Source organism: Cavia porcellus, unplaced genomic scaffold (assembly GCF_034190915.1).
Source record: "Cavia porcellus strain 051 isolate PalLab524CR breed Dunkin Hartley unplaced genomic scaffold, mCavPor4.1 scaffold_17, whole genome shotgun sequence".
In the NCBI taxonomy this organism is placed as follows: Eukaryota; Metazoa; Chordata; class Mammalia; order Rodentia; family Caviidae; genus Cavia; species Cavia porcellus.
In genome coordinates this window covers 29,357,881-29,376,359 of record NW_026947500.1, presented here as the reverse complement: position 1 = coordinate 29,376,359, position 18,479 = coordinate 29,357,881, and the positions used below count along the sequence as shown (strand labels likewise).

General features: G+C 44.2%; 1 long non-coding RNA gene across 1 annotated transcript; it reads right to left on the bottom strand.

Moving 5' to 3' along the window:
* Positions 1-725: 725 nt before the first annotated feature.
* Positions 726-3,590, bottom strand: LOC134470917 (uncharacterized). Its single transcript, XR_010040172.1, has 2 exons — positions 3,168-3,590; positions 726-2,658 (listed from the first exon to the last, which is right to left on the bottom strand). It is a non-coding gene; the product is annotated as an uncharacterized LOC134470917 (long non-coding RNA).
* Between the last annotated feature and the right edge of the window lie 14,889 nt (positions 3,591-18,479).

Genomic DNA, 18,479 nt, shown 5'->3' with positions numbered 1-18,479 from the left:
TGGTCTTTTAAGGAACTGATGTGGTTTTTGTGGGACCACCAGTAGTTAATATATATAGTTAATAGTATAATATTATACTATTATACGAGGGTTGTTACACAAGAGTAAGCCCAGACCCTCCCCATCCTTAAATCCCAAAATTTGGCCAGGCACCATGTGACAGGTAAGGCCCTAGTTGTTCACAAGGTAGCAAGGGGCAAATGGGGTGCAGGGGGTGGAGCAAAGGGCCTTGCAAATCTTAGGCTCACACATGCACACATGGAAAAAACTGACAAATATTATAGAATTTTTATTTTTAAATTCTTAACTGCAAAATACAATAACACAAAACTCACTCATTTTTAAAGCTTAGATCGGTCTGCAAGATGCATCCAAAGACACCTGCAAACACAACATTCCTTTCTTGTGCAACCCTGTCTAAAAGTAATGGAACTTCAAATGGTCCTCTGATAAACCCCTCTTCACTGCTTTTGTATAACTGGCGCTAACAGCTTTGTGATGTAATTTACAACATAACAGAACATTTCTCTCTCTGTCACCCAAGTCTTCAACCATATGCACTGAATTTGCCTTGTGCCCCCCACTACTTACTTTCCCTTTAAAATCCCTGAGGCCGTGCTGGGCAGGGCTCTGGTTCTTCAGAAGAGACCCTGCTCAGAAGCCCCCCTGAGTAATAAACTGACTCCTTAAGCTCCTTGGTACTGTTGCATCCCATGTTTGGTCTGTTTTCTGCAACGCTAGTTCAGAGCCTGACCCTGGATGTCTCAGTGGGTGTGGCAGCAAACTCCATGACAAAGCAGGGCAGGCTAAGGCAGCAAGGAGGGGACAAGCCACAAGACAGGACTCCCACCCTACATTGCCCTTTATGTCTTATCCAGGGTACCCATGAGGGCAGATGTTATGGTTGGTATCCATGGTGCTTGAGTTAAACTCTTGATTCTTGGCCTGGCACTCCAGGAGATACTGGAAGCTCTGAGAGGTGGCGCCTGCTGAGAGGCCTTCAGTCCCTAGGTGTGCATTCTAGAAGGGGATCCTGGGACTTAGTCCTCTCATCTTCTCTTCTGCTTCCTGGGCAGCCTGTGCCACATGCTTCTAGCATGGTGTCTGGCGTCACCACGTATGGAGATGGATCACCTGGGCTGGAACCCTCAAAACTCTGAGGTAACAATCAGCTTCCCTCTTCACCAGGAGATTGTGAGAAGTGCTTGCTGGGGCACTGCTGAGCTCATCGCCTACCTCAATGACAGAACTCTCAGCCTCTGAGAGCTCCACCGGGAAGAGAATACATTTGTGCTCTTTAAGCCACCACAGCTGGGGTCGCAGACCACAGCAGTCACACACTGCTGAGCCAGTTTTACCTGTGATCTTAATTCCCCCTCAAGAAGCCTCAGCCTGACTGATGGGAACTCGTGGGTAAGAGACACAAGGAAAACCACCACCATGCACAGACACTAACAGCAGGCAGAGCCCCAAAGCACTGTTACAAGTTTTATCCAGGACAAAACCAGAAAGGAAAATAAAGAGCATAGAGACTGAAAGAGAGAAACCAGCGCACACCCCATACACACACTATCCACCAGGAGTTTGTGCACCCAGTGCTAGAACAGAGGCGAGGATTTTAGAAAAGGTCTTGACAGAAAACTGGGAAGTGCACGATTAGTGTTAAGGAAAGCCGCAGAGGGAGCAGGTGAAGGAAAGGAGAGGGAGTTGAGGGGGATGAAAATGATCAGAGTATGGTATATGCAAACCCAGTACACCAAAGACAAACTCATATTCTGAATCCCTTATATGCACCAATAAATGACAAAATTTTAAAAAAGAGAGAATGCCTAAAGAGAAGTCTGGTGTGACTTCTCCCGGAGGACCTGTTACCTTTCTCATGTGGCAGCAGAGGAAAACATGCAAATTACCATCAAAGAAGAGTAAGATTGCTGATATCACTTCTAGAAAATCATGCAAAAGTACACCAAGCTGATCCCACAAAGGGCACAGAAGATACTGACATCAATGGAGACACACGCTGAGATGCCAGGTGGGGGTTCATGTGATAAATGAAAACCTGAGTGTGCCATCATTAATTTAAATAGCATAGCAATGTCATACAAGATTATTTTGTGTGGCTGTAGAACTCTATGCATAATGTGATGGATTTCTACCATTCCAGGTGGCTGGGATCTTGACCCAGTGACTGGTGAACTCTCCCTCCCCACACAGTATCTAGAGCCAGTATATAAAAGGAGGCCACAACGGAAAGTATAAATATTCCTTCAGTGAGACAGACCAGATGAGTATTCTTATACAAATAAGGTGATATATATCCAGCTTCCTATATGGATTAAAACCCAGCTCACCATGTACATATCCTCAGCTTTTTGGTGTCTCAGTTTACCCAAACAAAGCTTTGAAGAGCTAAGTCTCCTTCTAGCTCAGGATCTTTGGCTGCCATCGGGCCCTGAGGACAATTAAGTGCCTAATACTTAGATATGCAACCCTGAGGCATCTCCCTAGGATGGCTCCTGCCACCCTGACCTCACTTACAGGCCACAGGCAGGCCTGTTCCCGGAGGGGATAATCCCCTGTGCCTTTCCTGTGCCCTATGTCCTCTCACAGATTCACAGCCCCATCCAGCTGCAGGCCTGCACTCACCATTAGCATTTCCTGCAAAGACAAGAGAGAAGCTTCTGGTTAGTGGGTGCTGCTCCTTGTACCCTGAGATCCTCTGGCCTGGGTCCATGGCATCCTGCTCAGATTCAGGCATAATATAAGGACAACCCTCAAAGAATTTGCTGGGGTGACCTGAACACCCCTCTGTCTTTCAGTTATCTTCTCAGGATTTCTGGAAGCTTCCAAGAGGCTTGTGGACCCACAGCACCCAGGGGTCATCCAGAGCCTCTGCCAACGTGTTCTCCCATGAAACCTGGCCAGATGTAACCTATGGCAATCTAGGTCTGCCTCTGACACTGACTCTAATAGACCTGTATCTTTGGAGACAAGCGGGCAGTACCTCAGCTTCAGATGCTGAGCACTGTGGTCCCTGTAGCTTTGTACCCTTTGTTCCCTTCAGTTTTTACCCTAACAAAGGAAGACGTTTTCCTAAGTGCACACATGCCCATATGCCTGGGAGGAAGGAGCCAGCCCCTTTGAGCATCAGGCCCCATTAGACCTACCTGAACCCAGGATGGGATCCATTATTGCTGTGCTGTTAGACATGGGACATTTCCAGGGTGCACATTTGTTTCCATAACACAGTATCACGACAAATATTGGAGTAATAACTACGAGTGGTGATGGAGATAGCCAGTTGGAGCTCTCTAAAAAGTGGCAAAAAGGAAACATGTCTCAGTAAGGGCAGGAACTGGCATTTTCCCTTAGCAGTCCTGTGATAAAAACAAAGCAGCTTTGCCACTTTCTGAAATATTAGACATGACAGCCCCAGGGAAAAGGCCCAGAGAACCTTTGTCATCTTCAATGTAGTTGCTTATACTCTCAGACTTCATACTATCAATCATATCAGTTTTGAATAAAATCTGTCGATACCAAACAGCAGTCAAACACACTAGATTTAACTAAGATCAGTCATGATAAAACAGTATAAGCTATATAAGGGCTCCAGATTAAGACAGTAGGAAATTAAAGATAATTACTGTGCTATATACTGATGTTTTTGGGATAGCTGTCTATGCCCTCAAATCAAATGCAAGTAGACAAACTGGGACAGAATAAAATCTATCTAGGCAGAGTGGTGCGAGTAATGGAGTTTTAAATCCTGATACACTATTAACAATGTCTTCTACAATCTTTTTTAGACTCTCCCTCCCCTTTTGCTTCCCTAGGATTCACTGTGCATTTTTGGGTCTGAACAAGACTCTTGGTTTTAAATTGGGAGGGGGGCAACATGCTGTTTACCTAAGTGGTTCTGAACCTTCCCTCTCTTGGACTTGATCTCTAATTGTATTTCTTTACCTATTAAAGCCTGTCTTTCCAACCTATCCACAAATACTGGTCTAGTGGCCCCTATTACTCTCTGGTTCTCTCTCACATAGAGCATTGTTTTCTCCTATTTGATTTTCAGTCCATGTATTCTTTTTCATGTTAATTTTATTCCCTAAAAATAGCATCTCAGTGGGCCCTACCTCCTGATCTACTCTATGTGTGGTTCTTTTTTTTAATTTAGTGTATCAAGGCCATCTATATTAGAGATTATAACCAACCTTCTCTGCCTCATTTCTGTTATGCTCTTTTTTTGCCATCAGTTGTCTACTTGTCTTCTTCATTCTGTTTTCTGCTCCATTCATTGAGGCCTCTCTGCCACTGTTCCTGGAATCCTAGTATTTTTCCCTCTCTAGAATGCCCTGAAGTATTCTCTGTAGAGTTGGATTGGTGGTTGTGAATTTCCCAAGTTTGTCTTTGTCTTGGAAGCATCTTGTTTCTCCACTAATTTGTAGAGACAGTTTAGCAGGGTGTATCAATCTGGGTTGGAGGTTATTTTCTTTCAGGGCTTAGAAATTTCACTCCAGGCTCTTCTTGACTTGATGGTTTGTGTCAAGAAGTCTCCCATTATTCTGATGGGCCTTCCTTTATAGGTTATCTGTTTCTTGTTTATAATAGCTTTTAATATTCTGTTCTTATATTGAATTTCTAGGATCTTGATTATTATATGCCTAGGTGTAGCTCTGCTTTGGTTGTAGGTGGCTGGAGTTCTGTATGCCTCATATATCAGAATATCATTTCCTTTTCCTAGGTTTGGGAAGTTTTCCTTAATTATTTCTCTGAATAGCCTTTGTAGTTACTTTGTTTGTATCCCTGCTTCTTCATTCACATTCTTTATTCTCAAGTTATAGATCTTCTTGTCATTTTCTAGCCTTTGTATCACTGCTTGTTTCCTTGTTAGTTTTAAAAATTTTTCCCTTTCATAATCTCACATTGCAAAACTGTCCTCCAGTTTGGATAGTCTATCCTGTTGCTTTCAAGCAGATTTTCCATGTTTTCATAGAGTTTTTAATTTCCTGGTAATCTCTTTGAATCTGCTTCATGTATTCCATATTTTCTTTATATTCTTCATCAAATGGTTCTCTCTTTTGTTTGACTTCCTCCCTTCTTCCATCTGTGTCTGCTTGAGGGGTGCTTAGCATCTCTTTTATCAATCTTCTTATATCTTGCTTTAGTTGGCTAAATATTTCACTTTTGAACTCATGTAAGATGTCCCAAAGATATCTCTTTATGTCCAATGGTGCCATGTCTGATATGGCATGTTTGCTCTTCTCATTCTCCTTTGTACTTATGTGTCCTGGCTCAATGTTCTCAGGATTGGGACCTGGGGACTTTTTGTTCTTACTTCCTCTTCCCATCATTTTTGTTTCTTCCAGGAGGCCCCATTTTCTTTCTTTGTTGGTTATAATGCTTCTGAAGCACACTGGCTAGATGACTCTTATCACTGAAGTGTGCTAGCGAGTTGCAAACAGGGGCAGCTTATGCTGGCCTCTCCCCTCCAGATCAGTCAAGCTGCTGTGGCCTGCACTGTATTACTGTGTGGCCACCTCCCCTCCAGGTCAGTCAAACGTCCGAGGCTTCACTGCATTAGTGTGAGCCGCTGCCATAGGGAATTGATTTTGGATAACCTATTTGGTCTCAGCCAGGTCGCATGACCCAGGTCTAGCTCATTCAACCAATCCTGTTCAGGAAGGGAACAAATGACTAAAGTCACTGCTGCCCCTTGTACTTGCCAGTCCTGCCTGGTCCTAGAATGTTGTCCACTGGAGCCCCCCTTTCTGTGAATGGCTCCACTCCCATCACTCACCACAGGTTGATGCAGGCTCCCCACCAGCTCAGCTCTCCATTTGGCTGGCCGACTCCTGATCTCAGTATGACTGTGCCTCCAGTGAGTGGAAGCCGCGGGACCTCGGATGGCTCAGCAAGTCGCCGGCTGACTTTTAGCTTTTAGCACTGAACTTTTAGCTGTTCCAATAATAGCACTGGGACTGTATGTTTGATTGGTTCTTCTCACCTTAGTTTATTTTGGGATGAGAGAATTCAGCTCCCTCTGTTCAGGGCTCCCCATGCTGTATTATGTTGAATTCTAAATTGATTATCTCAGGGAGCCTCTGTAGTCAGCTGTTATCTATCCGCCATCTTTGTTCCCCTGCATTGGTGGTATTGTGGGAAAGCTGATGAAAGACCTGTCCACACTTTTAACATTGGATATTTGTTTTATATTTTTCTTATTGAATTGTGAGAGTTCTTTTGTTTGGTTGGGTTTGTTTTTTGTTTTTTTTTTTTGTTTTTTTGGGGGTTTTTTTGGTGTTGATGTTTTGTTCTGCTTTACACATTTGGGTATGGATTCTTTATCAGATTAATATATTGAAAAATTTCCTCTATGCATTTCCCACTGTAGTGCAAGTGTCTGAGCCCAAAAGCCCTTGAAATGACTGTAATTTCCTTTGCCTGTTTTTCCTTCCTGGTCTGTGCTTTTGCTGTCATATCAGAAGTCAGTACTAAAACCAATGTCATGAAGGTATTTTCCCAAGTTTTAAGAGTTTTCTGGTTTGGGGCTTCTTTCAGGTCTTTCATCCATCTTGAAATACATTTTTGGATCTCATGAGTTAAGAGTCCAAATTTATTCTTTTATGTGTGGGTATCCAGTTTCCTCAGAGTAATTTGTTGAAAAGACTGTCCTTTCCCTATTGAATGGTCTGGCCTCAAAGGGCTAATTATTGCAGAGAATTAATTAAAATTTCAGTAGGAGATGAATGAAAATAAAATGTGTGTGTTTGTCTGTCTGTCTGTTTAGGTGTGTTTTGATTATTCAGCGATAAAAAAAGAATGAAGTACTGACTCACACTAGTGCCTCTCTTGGATGAATCTTAGTGATGCAAGCCACAAAAGGCCTCGTGTGGTCTAAGGCCTTTTATGAGAAATGCCCAGAACAGCACATCCAGCGATGTAGAAAGCTGGTGAGAGGTGGCAGGGGCTGGGGCTGCAGCATCACTGTCTACTGGAGATGGAGCTCCCTCTGGGAAGACAGGTCTCTTTCAGAGCTAGGAGGAAGGGGTGGTATTTGGTGACACTGACTCAACAAATTAAAATGATACAGGGGATGTGGGCAAAGAGGGCCATGGGGTGAAAATGGTCAAAGTCTGCCACAGTGAAACCCACTGATCTTTGTAAGCAACATGCATTCATAAAACATGTAGAAATATAATATGATTAAGTTTATATCAAATGAATCCCACTTAAATAAAAGTATAGTCAGACTTTAAAAAGAAAACCAGACTCTCTTACCTGGATCAGCCTCACTGCAGACTGTGTTGGCCATGGCATTGCATTCCTGCACAACTGGGATCCCCTTGGGACAGCTAGAGAGAGATAGCATCCACTTCTTCCTGCTTGGAGTCCATCTCTTTCTCTGAGATCACCCTGTCTCTGGGGCCATCTCTAGGTTCATCCATAAGAGTCCTATTACATGCCCCACCCACTCCTGGAGACAGCTTATGTGGTCAGAGACATGAAGGACCTCCTTAGGGTCCACACTCTGCCCAGCCTCAAAGATGGTATGGCTATGATTCTTACTGATGGACCAAGTTAACTGATTTTCCTCTTCTATGAACCCTTACAACCTGATTGGTGGTCTAGGATTGAAGGGAAACAGGAACTGTTTCTGATTGCTTCATGAAGGGTCTCACACTGGCAGTGGATTAATCCGTTGGTGAGATCATAATTTGATAGAATCACTGGGAGGTTGTGAGAACAGGAGGTTGGGCCAATTCATGGGACATGTCTCTGGGGGCTCTGTCTGGTCCCTGGTCTTTTCCTGTCAAGCTCTTGGCCTCTCTGCTTGCTGGTTGCCTTCTTCTACTCCACCCCTTCACCATGATGTTTCTGACCCAGAAACAGTGGATCCAGCTAACCATGGACTGAAACGTCTCAATATATGAACCAAAATAAACCTGTCCTGTCTCAAGGAGGTTTTCTCAGGCATTTGTTCACAGTGTGGGCAGCCTATCACCAATGAGAATGAGGCCACAAGAAAACATCCAAGTTATTGGTTACATTACTCTTCCACATGGCGGGTGGTACCCCTTAGTGTTACTGTACAGACAGAAAACAATGCTGGGCATCCGTAGAAGTGACCCAATACAAAGCAGCAGTGAGAGGAAGATGCCAGACCCTCCCCCGCCCAGGGTCTACTTTGGCACCTGCTGCATGGGAAGCAGTGCTCCACACAGTTTTCTGTGTCACAGTAGTAGCCCTTGCTACACCGACACTGCTGGTCAGCAGCCGAGGACAGAAGGAGACCACCTCCTGATCTATTAGAAGGCCAAAGGTGAGTCACCAGGGTGGGACACTGTCCCCTTCTACACTGGTCACAACACACTGGGACCCCTCCATATGCTCTTGATCCTGGGCATGGAGTCTGCCCTCACCTTCTCTTCTAACACAGTGACCAGGAAAAGGTAACCAGGGCCCTTCCCTCTGATGGGTGTCATCTGTGCAGAGGCCAGCAAGATTCCCTTCACCCCTAACAGAAGAGTACACTGCCAGTGTGCTTTTGTTTGTTGGTTCATTTGTTCCTTGTGGTGCTGGAATTAAATCCATGACCTTGCTCCTGCTGGGTAAGTGTTTTATCCCTGAGTCCCAGGCCTGCCTGCATTTGTCTGATTATGTGCAGGCATGTTTACCGCATCCTGGATGCTGTGTGTGTCCTATGTACCACAAATATGTTCTACTCTGTGCTTAATACTTAAGCTTGTATGCCTTTTGATGAACAGAAGCGTGTAATTCTGATGTAGTGGTTTTCATGAATCTTATGTAGTAATACTGACTTTTATAACCCACATAAAAGTTGACAGCTGGCTTAAATCCAAAGATCCTGTTTCCCTGTTTGTTTTGCTTGTCCTGTGTGGTTCTCCAGGCAGTGATGCTGCGTGTGTCAGGGAGAGGATGGATACAGCCAGAGTCCCAGGAGGAGCGGGCACTTTCCAAGGTGCACAGTGAGGGATCCATTTGGGATTCACTTGGAGACCACAGGTCCCACACCGTGGCTCCACCTCTGTGCTGGCCTCTTTTTGGGTCTCTGCTGATGACTGGTGCCACCATCCCAGCCCTGCATGGACCTCTGCCCATCCTCATTGTCCCACCACACAGAGCCATGACATCGGCGTAGGCCTAGTGCTGGCTGGACTGTGGTTGTCAGGAGCACTGTGACATCTGTCAGCTTCTCCTTTCAAGAAAATCCCCATCGGGAACTTCACTAGGGATGCACTGGTTCTAACAATCGTTCCAGACAAAACAACCAACAGCTCTATGAGTTTCTTTCTCCCTGTAATACCCCTGCAGTTCTATGCAGACACAGAGGGACATGAATGGTGTGCGTGCATCTTACACATCCCCTGCTGGATTTGTTCCACAGCCTCACTATGGAAGGCTTCTCACTTGGCTCATACAAATGTCTTTTAAACATTACATTTTTATGAAAACAATTCTTTGTTGACATTTGGTAACTTAGATGAATATTTGCATATGAATCTTGTGGGGTCTTTTGTTTTGTTTTGTTATCAGGGGTCAAACTCACGACCTTGTACTTGCCAGGGAAGCTTTTATTCCACTGACATAAATCCCCAGTTCTTACATGTCAATCTTGTACCTAGCTTTTGATAAATGGCCTTAGAAATGTTAGCAATTTATAGATTGATGCTCTAGTCATATATCTGTGTCCTCACACTAAAGAAAAACCTCACCCCTGTGCCTTCTGCCACCCGACCTTTTGTGAGGGACACCATGTGTTATGGTTTATAGCTAGATGTTTCCCCAAGGCTCATGAGCTTATAGGTGGAACTTTGGGAAGTAGCTGCATCATGGGTGCCTGATACTGGATTATGGATGTGATAAGTGAATTAGCCCATTCATTGGTTGAACATAGCTTGGGTGATTAGTGAACAGGAAAGCCCCATCCTGGGTGTGGCTGGCACCAACCAATAGGCTGAGAGCTTGGATGGAATAGAAAGGGAGAGAGGAAAGCCAAAAACCCTTCTCCCATGCCTGTCAGCTTGCCTGGGAGCCAGCTGAGCATGGACTGATGCCTCTTCAAACTTCCGTCCTAAATTGCTGGTATTACGTTTTTTGTCCCAGCAACAAGAATGTAACTAAGACACCATGCCAGCTAAAATTCTCTGTACACAGGCCCAAAATTTCCTTTGCTTTGATCTGTGATTGGGTTGGGCTGGGGGCTGAGGTGATATTTTAAAAATCAGTGAAGGGCCTGGTGTGCTGAAGCAAGCCTGTAATCCCAGTATTCAGTAGGCCCAGGAGTAAGATCATTGTGAGTTCAAGGCCAGCCTTGGCTACCAAGCTAGTTCAAGGCCAGCCTTAACTGCATAGTGAAACCCTTTTTAAAAAGACTGACAGAAAGCAAGAGTTAGTGGAGGCCTTGGACAGGAGCTTAGAGGTTGAGTGGTTGCATGCTTTTGTAGTGTTTTCTAGAAACATAGTTTAATTTCCAGCACAAAAGGAAGAAAATAAAAGAAAGAAACAAAGAGAGAGAGAGAAAGGCAGAGAGAGAGAGAAAGGCAGAGAGAGAGAGAGAGACAGAGACGGAGACGGAGAGGGAGAGAGAGAGAGAGGTGGCACCACTGTCCCTGCCTACCCTCAGTCACATACTTACCACGTGAACACTGGGAGCAGAGAAGCAGGACTCTATCATGCTGGGGTTGTCCCTGAAGGTTCCAGGCTCACATGGCACACACTCTACAGGGCCTTGGTTTTCCCAGTAGCGTTTGCTGATGTGGCAGCCTGAGTGAGAGGAAGAGAGGTGAAGTGGAGCCCAGGGGGATTCCTGGGGGCAAAGCTAATGGCCATCCCATCCCTAAGACACATGGTAGCCATGACTCTTGCCCCATACTCCTGGCTGCCACCACAGCATGCATTGTGCCCTCATGACCTGACGCCCAGCAGCACCCTCACTTGTGACTGACACCCCGACATGTGCAAGTAGATTCCTAACTAACCTTTGTTCTCCAGCCCTGCAAAACATGGTCCTGTCACTATTCACATGGGGCCTCCTTCACTGTGCGTACAGGGAAACCTCTTCCAAATGGGATTTGAGGGTGAGCCATGGGGGCTGTCACACCGTGTGCTCCCAGGGATTTCCAGCTCTGCCCTAGTGAGAAGCCCCAGGTTTCCCTTCTCCAGGTGGAAAGGCCAGCCCCTGGAAGCTAGATAAAGCTGCGGACTCACCAGCTGGGCAGCAAGGGTGGCAGAGATTATCAGTGCAACACTTCTGTGGTTTACAGGAGGTCACACTGCTTACCACAGTCACCTTGTATCAGAGAGATGGGTGGTATCAGGAGATGCCCACATTGCATGTAGGACTCACCTCTCCCCCACAGAAACACACAGAGTTGTGTCTGGACACAGAAGAACTGGGTTGCCTCCAGCCCAACTTGGTCCTGGGGTGGTCCCTGGGGTGGCCCTCCCTGGAGAAGCCCTCACTGTAGCTTTTTCTCACACACCTCCTTGCAGTCTAATGTGCAATAGGAGCGGATACGACCTTGGAGAACACGTTTCTTAGTTTCCAAATACCTGTGTTTCTGCTGGGGACTTTTCTTTGCTGTGGTTATTTTGATCTGCATGCCCAGAACTATACCTGACATGTTGTGAGCCTTCAGACTTCAGTGAACATTTTTTTATTTCAGTATGTTATTTTTCCATTACTGCACATACACTGTGTCAAGAAAGTGGATTATTTAAGCTGCAGTGGTGATGCAGGTGTGTACCCCAGTACTCTGCCAGACTTAAATAGGAAGAGGTGAAGTTCTAACTTAGCCTAGGCAACTGAGTCAGAGCCTTTTGCAAAATGAAAACATACCACAGGATGTAGCTCAGTGTGAAAGCCTGGGTTCACTTTCCAGTAACACAAAAAGAAGGAAGAAAGGAGGGAAGGAAGGAAAGAAACAATGTAAGGGAGGGAGAGAAAACAAGAGGATTTTATAAAAAGGAGGAGGAGTAAGATGAGGAGAGAAAGAGGATGACGATGAAGGGAAAGAAGGAGGGGGAACAAGATACATCATCTGTGAATGGGAACTAGGATCTGCAGGTTTCAGTAGGTGCCTCTGTGTGCATAGCATTTACATGGTTATGTGTAGGCATACTCACACGAAACCTTGTTGTATTACTAAAGGTGGAACCCAGGGCCCTGTACAGGCTTGGCATGGACTCTACCACTCAGCAACACTCTCACCTCTGTATTTTTTTTTTTTTTTCGTTTTGAGACAAGGTCTCACTAAGTTGCCCAGACTGGCCTTGAGCTTATGATATTTTTGCTTCAGTTTCCAAGTGCCTGGGGTTACAGGTGTGCACCACTGTACCAGCCCTAATACTTAGCATTCTTACTGATTTTTCTTTTCTGGTTGATGTTCTGGTTTTTCAGCTATATTAAATAATAAATGCATGGATTTTTAGATTTCACCATTGAATTATGTCGATTTTTGCCTTTTGCATTTTGCAGCTAAGTGACTGGATATATATAATTTCACAACTGTTTCCCCAGAGCAGTTGATCTTCTCTAAAGTCAAATTATGTATTCGTGAATCCACTTCACTAATGAAATTTATTTATAACTCCAAAATCAGTGCCACTGTTTCGGCCATTTATTAATAGCCACAGAGTGGCAAAAAGATGGAGTCATGTGAGTCACTTCCACTGAAGCTCACCCAGCTGACCCTCTGCCTCTCTGTTGGATCTCTCCTTGTAAATGAGTGTGCTTTAGGGACGCTGAGGTGGGAAGATCTAAAGTCCAAGCCAAGCCTGGGTAACTGCCTAACTTCTTGAAATTAAAAATTCTTTTAAGGGCCTAGAGATTTCTTCTGCAGTCTGTTGGGTGTTATGTGTTTCCCTATTTTTTGTGATTTTTTTGTTGCCTATTTTGCTGTTTAAAACATCCTGCAAATGTAGAGCAAAGGCTGAGAGGCACTGTCCCAAGAAAAACACCTTAAGGAAGCTTCATGCACATGTGAGTCACATCGCTGTCCCTGGGCTCTGGTCTCCATTTCCAGCCAGGAAGTCTAGACCTAAGAGACACTTGGGACTGAAACACTGTAGTCACGCTGTGGTGGACACGTTTGCGACACAGGGCAGGCTGCTCAGTCCGGGGCAAGGCAGGAAGCAAGGTGACAGTACAACGTTCACAGCCAGGAGACAGTTTGCACCAGAAATTCCAGCTATCCGGGCCCCAGGGAAGGGGCTGCCAGGAGAATGGGATCAGCAGCAAGGCAGGAGGAAAGGGATCCAGGCTCTGTCTCCCCCTATCTGAGGCCTCTGACATCCTGGAGTGTTTTCCTTTGGTTTGTTTTTTGAGGTAAGAGAGGGACATAGCTGAGTGCTAGGATGCTTGCCTCCCATGCACAAGCCCTTTGGGTTTGATTTCTAGACTACCATGGAATTTCTTAAATTCATACAAACTGAAAGTAAAACAAAAATCCATACAATTTAAGATGCATCTCCCATCCACTGTGTGCCTTGGTTGTGCAGTCACTGGTGCTCTTTTGCTAAGTGTTAAAAGTCGGAAATGACTTCAAAATGAAAATTTAGAAATTGAAAGCCCTTTTGTAATAAAGAAGAAAAGAATGCAATTCAGAGAAGGGGAAAGCAGCTTGCTCTCCCTGAAGTCTGCCTAATCAGGAAGATGCTGAGGGTGCTTGCTCCAGGAGGCTGGGTTCCCCCACCTCTGACCTCTCTGCCTCCTTGGTTGCAAGAAGGCAGCAGAGCTGGGATCTAAACTCGTGGTCCTTCTGAGGAATTCTCATTCTGAATTAGCTGAGGGCCACAGGCACAGCAGACACTGTTTACACAGACACTGGCTTCACTTCCAGTTGCAGCCATAGAGGGGTGAAGAGGCCTGCTAGAAACTGTGACCCTGGATGCGTGCCTGCAGCACCAGCAGGGTTAGGCAGAAACCCTGGCGCTGTACATGTACAGAAGGCACCAAAAATAGCACTGTGAATAAAAACCAGGCAGGGAAGCCCAGCAGGGCAATTACATTTCACACTTTGCCCTCTGGGGTTAGCAAGGTGCTGCTTGCTTTTTGGACGCATAAATTGTATCTTTTTCCCTTTTTTAGGCAGTTTTTTTTTTTTTTTCTTTTGAAGATAGTGTTGCTATGTAGTTCAGGCTGGCCTTGAACTCACTGTGCAGCACAGATTGCCCTGGGACTTGGGGCGATCCTCAGCCTAAGCAGTCCAAGTGCTGAGATTACAGGTGACATAGTTACCGTGACATTTCTCTAAATATTTACATATAAACGTTAATGACACTTAAGAAATGATGAAACAGCCCGTCTCCTGTGAAACCCTAAACTCCTCAGCAGGCAGCACCTCAATCCTCCCCTCCCCTCCCCCGCCACTGTTCCATGTGGCAGAGCAGTGGCTACAGAATCTGGACAATCAGATGTTCTGGGGTCCCACGAGCCTTTCAGGGCAAATGAGCCCCAGTCCTTATTAGCCACCGCCCCCCCCAGCCCCTTCTTTTACAAGGTACTCACCTGGCCCCCCAGAGGCTGCAGCAGCAGCAGCAGCAGCAGCAGCACAACACTTGCCATGGCTTTGACAAGAGATCAAAGTGTTGCTGGGGAAACAAAAGAAAAAACTTCTGGGTAGAAGAGCCAGCACAGGGCTGTGTCTTTAAGGCAGAGTAAAACCTAGGCCAGCAAAGAGTAGCCCCCTGGTAAATCATGTGGGTTCTCCAAGGTGACACCTCTGGGCGGGGTCTTCCTTCCTGTGCTGCTCTTGGCAGACCTTCCAGATTTCCCCATGGGCTGATGCAGACTGCTACTGAACTGTTAGCGCGGTCTTACTTACTGGCCCTAGCTGGGATAGCTCAGCAGGGGTGGGCACCATATGACCCTGGAAGCACATTTTTGGGTGGCCTTATTGGCCAAAAGTAAAATTACATGATATCAGTGTACTGCATTTTCACACAATGAAGATTCCAGTACATCAAATATGAACGTTCCATCTGCAGTTTCCTGTGCTCTTAGATTGTCTCCATGTGCCACTTTAATTTTCTATTTAAATAGCTTGTTATCTTCAGATAGGTTAGAGGATGCCAAATTGAAGGACCACCCCAGCAGCAGGAACTCTAGCTATGCCACTGCTGTAGCACCATGTAAGACACCACAGCCCCTGTGGAAGTGGTATGGCGACTACCCCCCAATACTCATACAATTGCCATATGGTCTGTCACTTCGCTCCCCAAAGAATTGGAATCGGTGCCTGGTTTGGTATTTCCTACACTAACAATGTTAATCCTAAGTCTAAGGCACAAACAGCCCCAATGTGCATGGCTGGAGGAGTGGATGGACTGTGGGCCACTTACAGGAGAGAAGAAGATACAGGCCGTAAGAAGGAAGGAAATTCTGCCCCTTGGCCACAGCAAGGATGTAGTGAGAGGGGGTCACCCTGAGAGGAATAAGTCACAAGAAAGCAAATCCTGCATGAGTACATTTAAGTGAGTCTCTAGAGGGCTCCCATCTATAAAGACAGAAAGTAGGATGGGCATGAGGAACCAGCCAGACAACTCTCCTTGGCTCTCTTTGAAAAGAAGAGCACTATCTCCATTTTGGATAAACTTGTCCCAATCTCCATGGACTAATAGATACACAGCTGGCCAGGCTATTTCTTTGTCCCTTCAATTGACTTTAAAAAATATCAAATGGGCTGGCTGAGGAGGTGATGGGTCATCTCTGAAGCCAAGCCACAGATCAGTGTTCCTTTGCCAAGGGACTCCCCAAATACATGATTGAACCAGGCTGGATGGAAGAGAGCTGTGCTCCAGGCTGTCAGCTGAGACCAAGCCTAAGGAAACAGACTATGACTTTCCAGGGCAAAAATGACTGTACATCAGCATGGAAGCACTGACCCCAAATTATTAGGTACCACCTCGTTGTGTGATTCAGATTACTCTCTCTGCATTTCCTGTCCTCTGTACATTCAGAGGTGATCTCAGAACTCCTACCTAGTCCAACCCTTGGCAGTCACATATTTCCAGGAAGTCCAGAAGTATTGAAGCAGAATCTCAGAGTTCTGTAACAAGCAACATAAGATGATTTCCCACGCAGGCAGTTTTCTCAGGCAAGCCTCTGCCACAGAGTCTCAGCATCACAGTGGACATTTGCTTGGGACCTCGATGAATATTCCCTTATTTGGGAGGGGGCACTCAAGTACAGGCCAGCCAGCCACAGCCTTTCTTATATAATAAAATCTTCAAAGGTGCATTGTAGGGCCAGGGATGTGGCTCAGCAATAGAGTGCTTGTGTAGCAGGTTGGAAGCTCTGGGTTTGAGCCCTGCACTGAGGGAAAATAAGATACACTGTAGAGAGTAAATATTCAGTGAATGGATGACAGACTTGATTTTCTGTTTCTGCTAGTAATTAGAAGGCTTGCACAGGGTTACGGGGGAGGAAAAACACTATGATAAATTGCCTTTCCCATCCCTGCTTTTTTCTCTGTAAGTTATTCTTAGCTTGCAATTACCAATTATAGCTGTACCCAACTTACTGAATTTTAGGACAAGGTAGAATTGTTTCCCATTCTGTGGGTTTTCTTCTCACTTTATTGGTAATTTCTTTTGAAGTGCAAAAAATTTTAATAAGATGAGATCTCAGTTGTTGATTCTTTGAAGTGTTTCCCATGAGGTTTGCATTTTGTTCATGAATAGCCTTATCGTCTCCAAGACTTCTACCTAACTTGTCTTCCAGTAGACTTAGTGTTTCTGGTTTAACATTTAGAATTTTGATCCATTTTGACTTCAGTTTACTGCATGGTGACAGACGTCAGTCTACTTTGGTATGTGGAAAGGCAATTTCTCGTAACAAAGAGCAAAGATAATGTTTCCCAAACTATACTGAATGGGAATGGTGACAGTGGACATCCTTGTCATGCTCCTGATTTTAGAGTGAAAGCTTTCAGATTTTGTCCATTTAGTATGATTTGGCTGTTGGTTTGTCATATATGGCCTTTGTCAGATTGAGGTAGGTAGCATCTATTCTGAGTTTCTATAGCGTTTTCATCTGAACAAGTGTTGGCCTTTATCAAAATATTTTCCTGGCTCTATTGAGATGATCATGTGACTTTTGTTTTTGACTATGTTGATGTGGAGTATTACATTTATTGCTCTTTATACGTTAAACTATCTCTGCATTTCTGGGCTAAATTCCATTTGATCATGATGTATAATATTTTTGATGATATTCTGCAATCTATTTGCCAATATTTTATTGAGAATATTTGTATCATTGTTCATGAGTGAGATTGGGCTATAGTTCTCCTTTTCTGTTCGGTCTTTGGTTTTGGTATCAGAGTAATACTTGCCCTCAGGAATGAGTTAGGAAAGATTATTTCCCTTTTAATTTCATTGAAGAGTTTGAAAAGTATCGGCATTAAATCTTCTCTAAATTTCTTTTAGAATTCAGCCATAAATCCATCAGGACCTGGGCTTTTCTTTGTTGCTAAATTTTTAATCATCTTTTCAATTGCAATAGCTGATATTGGGTTATTAAAAATTGTGATATCATCTTGATTCATCTTGGATAGTTCATATGTTTCTAGAAATCTGTCCATTTTCCCTGTGCTTTCTACCCCATGTGAGTAAAGATTTTCAATGTAGGTATTCATGATCTGCTAAATTTCCAAGGCATCTGTAGTAATTTCTCTCTTTTCAGTCCTTAATGTGTTAATTTGAGTTTTCCTTTCTTTTTCTTGATAATGTTGGCTAGAGGTTTATCAATTTTGTTTATTCTCTAAAAAACTAGCTCTTTGATTCATTAATTCTTTGTATTTATTTTAATCTCAATTCCATTGATTTCTGCTCCAATGTTTATAATTTCCTCCATCCTGTGAGCTTTGGGTTTTACTTACTGTTCTTTTTCTAGAAGTTTGAGATGTAGGATTATGTTGTTTATTTGTGCTTGTTCTGTTTTCTTGATATGACAATTTATTGCTATTTATTTTTCTCGTAGGACTGCTTTCATTGCATCTCACGGATTTTGTCATGTTGTATCTTCGTTTTCATTGAATTTTAGGTGTTGCTTAATGTCTTTAATTTCACCTGTAACTCACTGATTGTTCAGGAGTTTGTTAATTAATTTCCTTGTATTTATGAAGTTTTTGCAATTTCTTTTGCTATTAATTTCCAACTTCAGTGCATTATGCTCAGATAATATGCACGGGATAATTTCAATTCCTTTACATTTACTTAAGAATGTTGTATGGGATAATATAGTCTATTTTGGAGAATGTCTAATATGCATTTGGGCTGACTGTGTATTCTAATGTGGTTGATAGGACATTTTCCTTCTATTTGGACAGAATTTATATATATATATATATATATATATACTCTACTAAATCCATTTGCTCACAGGGTTGATTCAGTTCTGTTATTTCTTTGCTGACTTTTTGTTTAGTTGATCTTTTTCTTTGTGAGAACAGGGT